Genomic DNA, 8,354 nt, shown 5'->3' with positions numbered 1-8,354 from the left:
ATGCTGTGGTCAAAAACTTAATCAGTGTACATTATGATGGGATTTTTTTATGCAGGTTTGTACAATAGCATATAACTTATAGGCCTAGTTTATGTTTAACATTTTTGACAAATTATTTTGTGAAATAAATAAAATGACCAATTTATTTAGACTGTGCAGTAACATGTTGTTATGGTTTAATAATTTATTTGAAACTAATAATCATAAAAAAAGCCCTCTGGTGACGTCAGTCATCAGTCAAGGACATCGTCATGGACCAGTGGTGAAGAGCCTTGAGAGAAGGTTAATTTTTCGAAAGGAGAAGTCCACTATTTCAGCTTCATCATTCAGGTATGTTAGTACATTTAATATATATAGTGAAATATTTTGTATTATGAAGTAAGGTTATTTGATAAAAAATCCCTCGTGTTATATGGTGATACAGATTGAATGGGGGCAACTTTAGCGTTAATATGGATAAACACTGTGCTTGATGACCTCGGTCGTCACCCTTCGGTTCAGAAATCTGTTAAGTTGAATTTGTTCTGCTTTTTATTCAAAATAAGTTACAATATCGCTATACTTGTTTGTCAGTACTACTAATTAAATTACCGATAACAGTACACAGCTGTGTTTTTTGAAGGCGAGCTTCGAGAGAGCATGAATGAAGCATGTGCACGTTATTTTAAAATTAACTAACGTTAGATTTGAGCCGATTTCATCGTGTTTTTCGTGTTGTTTTTAGCTCCAACCTTGAACAAACGCTCACTTTTAGCTTGGTTCGTGTGTGTTTTATCAGTGATTGAGCTAAACTCTGCAAAGTAGTGGACATTACTGCCCGCTTTTTAGACGTTCCCGCTAGTCTGCATAAAACCGCAAGATAGCAGTGCACCGCTCGTGCCCGCACAGGCAGATTCGTGCCCAAGTCTGTGCACGCGCGGGAGGCCAGTCACGGTGGCAAGTTCTCCCTATGGCCAGTCCGCCCCTGAATATTATTGAAACATTTAAAAAGCCAAACATATTTTAACAATCTATAGATGAAAGATCAGGTCTTATTTATAAAAGACACAAAAATGCAGAATAAATTTATTGTGAAATTATATATATATATATATATATATATATATATATATATATATATATATATATATATATATATATATATATATATATAGCGCAAAATAAGTTTAAAATAAATATTTTAATGTATATTTTTTTTTCTTCAAACAGCCTGGAAACTGAACTGCATCATAAAACTTGTGCTTGGTATCATAGTTTTAAAATCCAAACAAAATGTATTGTGGTGAGTAAAATGAAATAAATATTATAAAAGACTTCAAGATTGTATTTATCATTACAGAAAAGTGTCATGGGACCCATATTAAGTTTCCAAATTTGATCTGCTGCACACAAGTAGCTTTGAAGAAGAAGGATCCCAGCTTAAAGAAAAACACGTCACATCCATAATTGTTTGACATCATCTTCAAGCACACCTGGTAAAGTATTGTATTTTATAACATGCATAATTCAGACTTGTTGGTTGTTGTGTACTGAAAAAAATATATTTATCAAAAAAAATATTCTATTTTTTACTACTGCTGTTTTAATGCAGTGAGAATATTAAGGTCGTTGCTTAAAAAAAGTCCTGCAGAGAAGAAATATGTATTGAAAGGTGTAAATTTGCCTACAGGATTCCTTGTTGCAATGTCTTCAAAACAAATGTAAAAATAAAAGGATTTCAGTGGTGAGCTCATAATGATGGGATCAAAATCAAAAAGAAGTGAACTGGACTCTGAGGGACTTAACACAAGTTCATTTCAATACATTTTATGTCAAGATTAATTCTGTGATTTAAATTTATATTTACACATTCTACAAATGCTGTCTTCCTACCTCAGATTGTGATGGACCTAGAATGCGACACCATTTACGAATAAGTCAAGAACCAAATGAAACACTATTTTCCAGAGCGCAGATTATGGAGGGGTCTGCAAAACTAATGGAGCAGTTTCTTCTTCTTGGAGTGCCACAGCTTGTGAGTAACCAAACACTGTTACATTGTGTGCCAAATAGATATGAAAAATCTGTGCATATGACATTTTAAAGCTCATTTGGTAAAGCAAGGCATTAGCAATGCCAAATGTGTTTCAGATCACACATATTAATAAATGTATAGATTAAACACAATCTAAGTCCCTTTGGATAAAAGTATCTGCCAAATATGATGTATGTTATTTGATATACAGTTATTTTGTTTTGTTCTTATTCTAATTTTATTGTTTTATTTAATGTTCATACTGAATTGAGGTCACTCAGAAATGTCAATTTCATTAAATTCTGTAACAAATGAAATGCAGATTAAATTGAAAATATTTTACAGCTGTGTACACTGTATTTCTGTATTTTTGATGACTTTAAAGTACTTGTATTGCTGAAAATGTGTCACTTGGAAACTTACACAAAGTAAACAAAATGTTTTAATTTAGGATGCTGCATATAAGGACTTGGTGAAGAACACAGAAACATCTTTAAAAGAAATGGCCCAATAGAAGGGAAGGAAAGAAGGAAGTACTCAGCATTGAAATATTGTTTTACAGAAATCCAAAGGTCCTAACAGCTCTCCTGATTCCGTCAAGGCTTGAAGTGTCAGCATTACGATGGCCAACAATCGCTCACTATCCTTCTGCTCCCTCATTTATCAGAGGCACCACAGTAGAATGAATTAGCAATTACTCTTCACTTTCCAGCCGCAACCCAGCACTGGGAAACACCCATACACTTTCTCATACACCTGCACACATTCACTCACTGTGGCCAATTCACCAATACCGTACGCATGCCTTTGGACTGTGGGGGCAACTGGAGCACCCAGAGGAAACCCACACAAACACTGGGAGAACTTGCAAACTTCACAAAGAAACACCAACTGACCCAGTCAGGACTCGAACCAGTGACCTTCTTGCTGTGATGTGACAGTTCTAACCAGTGAGCCACTGTGCCACCCATGGACAAAACTATTTACGTTTTAAGAGAGGCCGGCAAACATGGACATGCTACAGGTTGTGGAATGGCTGTTCTCAGTGTTTTGTCTAATCATTTTGCAAAGTTTTGTGTGCGATTAAGCACTTTCTTTAATAACTTTTATTGAAAATTATGTATAAAAATGGATGTTGCCATGACCAATACATACATGTACCGTCAACTTGTTGAAATTGTAGTGTTTTTTAATAGATGTTAGAGTATTGTTTTTATCTGCATTGTAATACATTTTTCATCATTTTAGAGATGTTTGAAAGTTAAGTTTTGTATTTGTTCAATCAGTAAGCAAGCTTACAAATGTTTATTAATAAGTGAAATCATTAGAATTAGATTGTTGAATGCCATTAAGCTGTTAATTATGTTTACTAATTAAATAGTAAAAATGTATAATGTTTAGAGGTAGATCTTATACAAAGTACGCAGAGGTGCAATTTTAAATATTATCTAAAACTTATTTTGTGAAGTAAATTGAATAAATTTAAACAATTTGAATTTTCTACATTGGTTTTATTTTTTATTCAATAATAAATAACATTAATTCTATAATAAATAAAGAACCCTCAAATGGTTCTAAATAGAACCATGTAACTTGAATTCAATGAACCATTTGGGGTTCTATTTAATGAACCCTTAAATGGTTCTATTTATAACCTTTTTTGGGTTCCATATATGAAGCGCTTGAAAGAACCATTTGGGGTTCTATTTAATGAACCCTTAAATAGTTCTATTTAGAACCTTTTTGGGGTTCCATATATGAAGCGCTTGATAGAACCATTTTTGGTTCTATATAGAACCGTTTCTTTTAAGAGTGTACCACCCTGTAGCGTTCGGGTAAAAAATTAAATGCAGCCATACATACCTCCGGCTACATAAATCTCGGTCTCCACAAATGTCCACAAGACTACATTTTCAGAATGAGCTTGTCTTGGATATTTCTATACACAGCAAAGCTGTTTGGTTCAACATAAGCTCTTTCTGAAAACGTAGCCCTATATACATTTCTGGAGATTGCGAATTATGTAGCCAGAACTACGTATGGCTGCATTTCGTCTTTAAAACGAATGCTACAAGGAGGTATGATGCCGTTCCTTTCATCGCTTACCAGCTGACCACTTACCTGCATGTGGATGGCTTTCCCACTGTTACCAGTTTTTTTCCAGTTAGCTCGACAAGTATGTCAGCAAAATTGAGATGCAGAGCGGAGTTGACCACGACGAAGGGGTTCAAGTCCGGTGAAGAATGATTCCAGAAAGCCGGTAAGACAAATACAGGAGCTAAAAAAATAAAATAAACAAGTAAATAACAGGGTGAGAATGTAGTAAACTCAGATAACAAGGTAAAAATCAGGCGAGGTCTTTTCTTTTTTTGCATTGCTTTTCAAAACACTGTTGGGTTTAGGGAAGGGGTTGGGCGGGTCAATTGGTGCTTTTCAAAATTCTATTGGTTGGGTTTAGGGAAAGGGGAGGGTGGGGGATCGGTCTGTTAGTCAGTCAGTTAGTTAGTTAGTCAGCAGCCGCCTCTGGTAGATTTACATAAGAAGAGCAGGCAGGAATGGCACTTGCAAGATATATCTTAAATCTGAAAAAGTGTACACAGCGGCCTCTGGTGGATTTGCGAAAACAAAAACTGCAAAAAAAAAAAAAACCTCCTGGGACATGTTTTGCGCTCTCCAGAAATGTATATACTTGTATGTGATCAGAATAAGCCTGGGTTGGTTTGGTTACATTTCTGATAAAGAAATCAGGTCACTCAGGTATGGAACACCATACAGAGAAATAATTGATGCCAGAATTTTTCTTTTTAGTTAACTATCCCTTGTTGAGCTGAAAGATATGACATAAACACATACAGAAATTCAACTACACATCTCAAGTCAACACCTGATCTTGTCGCAGTGCAGTCCAGGTTTGTTTTTTTCTCATAAATGCAAGCAACGCCCTTGAGAATATAACACAGTGAGTTACAAAGCAGCATAATTTGTTTACAGTAGGAACAGCCCTCTGTCTCTAAAGGCAGGTAAATATCTTTCAAAACTACACTACTATGTGAATTATCAGGCTTCAAAAAGTAAAAAAAAAAAAAAAAAGTGGCCACTATATGTGCAAATGTTCTTCAGTTAAAGCCCTGGTGGAATGATGCCACCAATGTTTTGTTTTGTGACAAGTGAACAGAATGTCCTGCCTCAATGTCTCAACTCGTTGATAAAATTTTTAAAATCTTTATCCTGTATGTGGCTTTTGTTGTTACATTTCAGCAGGCAAGATTCTGAGCCTGCAGAGCGTCCACAACAACCACAGCCAATCTAAAGCCTGAACACGTATTTATCTGAACACAAGTGAAAAACAACACTGCAGAGCACACTACACTACAGTATGCTTGTTTAATATTGTTTAATATATTTCTCAAATGAAAACCGATTTTACAGATTTGTGCAAGAATTCTATGTAAATTATGTTACGTCCCGACCAGCCCAACCTTTTTTGGGTATTGATCCCGGACGAGCCCCCAATTGTTACGTCCCGACCAGTCTAGGGTTGGTGGGAACAATAACAAAACAAAAAAAAAAAAAACAAAGAAATAAACTCAAATACTCAATTTAGGATTTTCCCCTTCTCCTGTCCCAACTCACAATAATCACAACGCTAATCAAGTAAGAACAATATTTATTATTTACTTAGACAAAAAAGATAGAAGCATCTCTTCGGAAGGGAATCCAGGCCAAAATAATAAACAAAAAGACAGCTAACTTGCGGGGAAATAATTCTAACTTACCTGCTCAAATAAAAGTACCCCAAATAAAATTACAGCAAACTTCCCTTTCTCCCTTGCTACCCCAAACCAGGAGAAAACGTTTTAAAGTAAATGGCGATTCCCAACCTACCGCTTCTGTTTCTAACCAAAAATAATATATCTAAATATTTAATCAGAAAAGCCAATAGATTCAGATTTAACAGAGAGCCGTTTTAGAAAATAATTAAATTTTTCAGTAACAGAAATCAATCAATTCACACCAAGTCAACCAACAATTTGGGGCAGGAGATAGGAGACGCTCGAAACAACAGCGGCGGCGACGACGATGGAGATTTGTGACCTGCACCGAGCAGAAAAGATCTCCCCATTGTTCCTCTCCTCCAGCTTATATACGCTCCCACACGCAACACGGCTGGACCGCAATCAAGCGCAGCTCTAAAGGGAGGGGGAGAGAGAGAGAAAGAAAGCTGCGCATGCTCCACAGCGCACAACACAACATCAGCTCCAAATGCAGAAACAAAACACAAATCTGTATATATATAATATTTATATATATAAAATAAACAAACAAATAATTAATACGTTCTATGACGTAACAATTAGCTTTTCTTGAAAGTAGAACAAAAATATTAACAATGAATCTTCCTGTAATACACATTTCCAATTCAATGATTCCATTTTAAGATTTTTCAAAAGCTGAAGTCAAACTTCAGAGTTTAATAATTATTAAAAACAATCTAAAAGACAAAAACACATCCACTACATCTAACACATTCTACATCTAAACCTTCATGAATAGAAAAGTTTAAACTATTTCAGACAAACCTTATCGCTCTCTTCATTCTTTTCCATTGTGTCTCGTTTGTCACAATAGATGACATCCAAGGACTAAGACTGGAAAAAAAGAAGAAAAAAGACTGGTCAGAGCTTGTTTTGGGGGGTTTTATTGGTACTTGGGAGACCAGCCTAACCTGGTTTGGTCTTTGGTGGTAGCTAATATAAAGTAAACTTAAAAAACCTAAAGTAAGCCTCTCTTAGAGAAAAAGAAGGAATTCTTAGGTTTAGACTAGGTTTGCTAGTCATATAAGTATAGACCGTTACAAAAACATCAAGCAATATCTGTGTTTCTCTGAGATACTATCAGAAAAGCAGAGATATTTTGCTCTTTAAAATCTGCTTGATTTATGTGTGTGTGTGAGAGTATTTAATAGCTGTCTAATAGACATCTAAACATAGACAGCTTGCCTAAAACAAGGCTAAACTTGGGCTGCCTGTGAAAATCTAATAGATGTCTAAGAATAGCCCAAAAGTAGACTTGTCGTCACATAGACAGATAAGACAGACTTTATATGTGTAGTCATTCATTTCAGTTTATTTGATGACTAGTCTAGTTTTGACCTATTCTAAGTTGTCTATTAGATTTTCTCTGACAGCCCAAGTTTAGCCTTGTTTTAGCCAAGACAACTTTGTTTAGATGAGATCTAAAAAAAAAAATGCTTGCTGGGATATCATATTCTGCGGAGTATATGAGCGTAAGATAAGAAGGTCTCGTCACCCATTGAACATAGCTATGTTTTAGTGACAACCAAGAGATCATACTTTGAGGGGTGCAATTTACATATTGTTGTGTAAAAGTATAATGCAAATACTAGGCAGACCATGTATTTGCTTAAAGCAAGGGTTCCCAAACTTTTCAGTCTGTGACCCCTGAATTACAATGCCGGTGCCTCGCAACCACCAATATCCTCTGAGTTGGTTATAAATACATAAACCTTGCACATTATGGCGCACATATATCAATAGGCCTAACTCTATTTAACATTTAATTTTGAAGAATGTCACTCGGAGAACACCTCCATGTTCATGCCTGTATTTATTTTTAATGTACATTTAATGTACATTTAATGTATTTTTAATATAACTAATACTGTTTTTTTTCTTTTGTAGGTTATGGATAAAACATTAAAATATGGTAATTCTAATAGTTTAATAAAATGGTTTAGAATTTTGGAAAATCACACAGCCTTTTTCTTTAAAAAAAAAAAAAAAAATTAAGCATTTTGATCACTCTACTCATTCCATACAGCTCATGCCACAATGAATATATAAAGTACTGTCAAGATGACGTGTAATTAAAACAGCTTTCCTTTTGGTGCTTTTTATATATATTTTTTTTTTTTTCATTTTTATACTTTTCAGTTATTATTCATGTGCACCGACTCATTTGCTAAACTGAACATCTAATCAGATCACTCTCATTGGGGATCCTAATGCAGATTTAGCATGCCAAATTGGGCAAACTGTGGCCAATGTGAGTACGATTACCAGAGCCAACATGTTAAACAAGCTGCCGAAATCATCCCGACAGAGGATTACTGATGAAAGTCACAATTTAATAGGTATTAGGTAGAAAATGCCAAAAAATAGGTTCCAAATTGAAAATATTGCCAGTTTAGTTATATTCTCATCACCCCTCAGTCTAAAATTTATGAGATTAGATTTTTAATCAGTATTGCCCAGGTTTTGTTCATGGTGAGGTAGGGATATATGAACAAGAAATTTATTTTTCTATTTTTTATATGCAA

General features: G+C 34.9%; 1 long non-coding RNA gene across 3 annotated transcripts; it reads left to right on the top strand.

The window, feature by feature from the left end:
* Positions 1–274: 274 nt before the first annotated feature.
* On the top strand, positions 275–3,516 carry LOC101885952 (uncharacterized). 3 transcript variants are annotated; one of them, XR_012387718.1, is made up of 6 exons: positions 275–330; positions 1,210–1,245; positions 1,340–1,475; positions 1,670–1,723; positions 1,878–2,014; positions 2,466–3,516. It is a non-coding gene; the product is annotated as an uncharacterized lncRNA (long non-coding RNA). The 3 variants fall into 3 exon arrangements; XR_012387719.1 differs by lacking the exons at positions 1,210–1,245; positions 1,670–1,723; XR_002459748.3 differs by lacking the exons at positions 1,670–1,723; positions 1,878–2,014; positions 2,466–3,516 and adding an exon at positions 1,592–1,648.
* The last annotated feature ends 4,838 nt before the right edge of the window (positions 3,517–8,354 follow it).

This window comes from Danio rerio, chromosome 12, assembly GCF_049306965.1.
Source record: "Danio rerio strain Tuebingen ecotype United States chromosome 12, GRCz12tu, whole genome shotgun sequence".
Lineage (NCBI taxonomy): Eukaryota > Metazoa > Chordata > Actinopteri > Cypriniformes > Danionidae > Danio > Danio rerio.
This window is presented reverse-complemented; position numbering and strand designations above follow the sequence as displayed.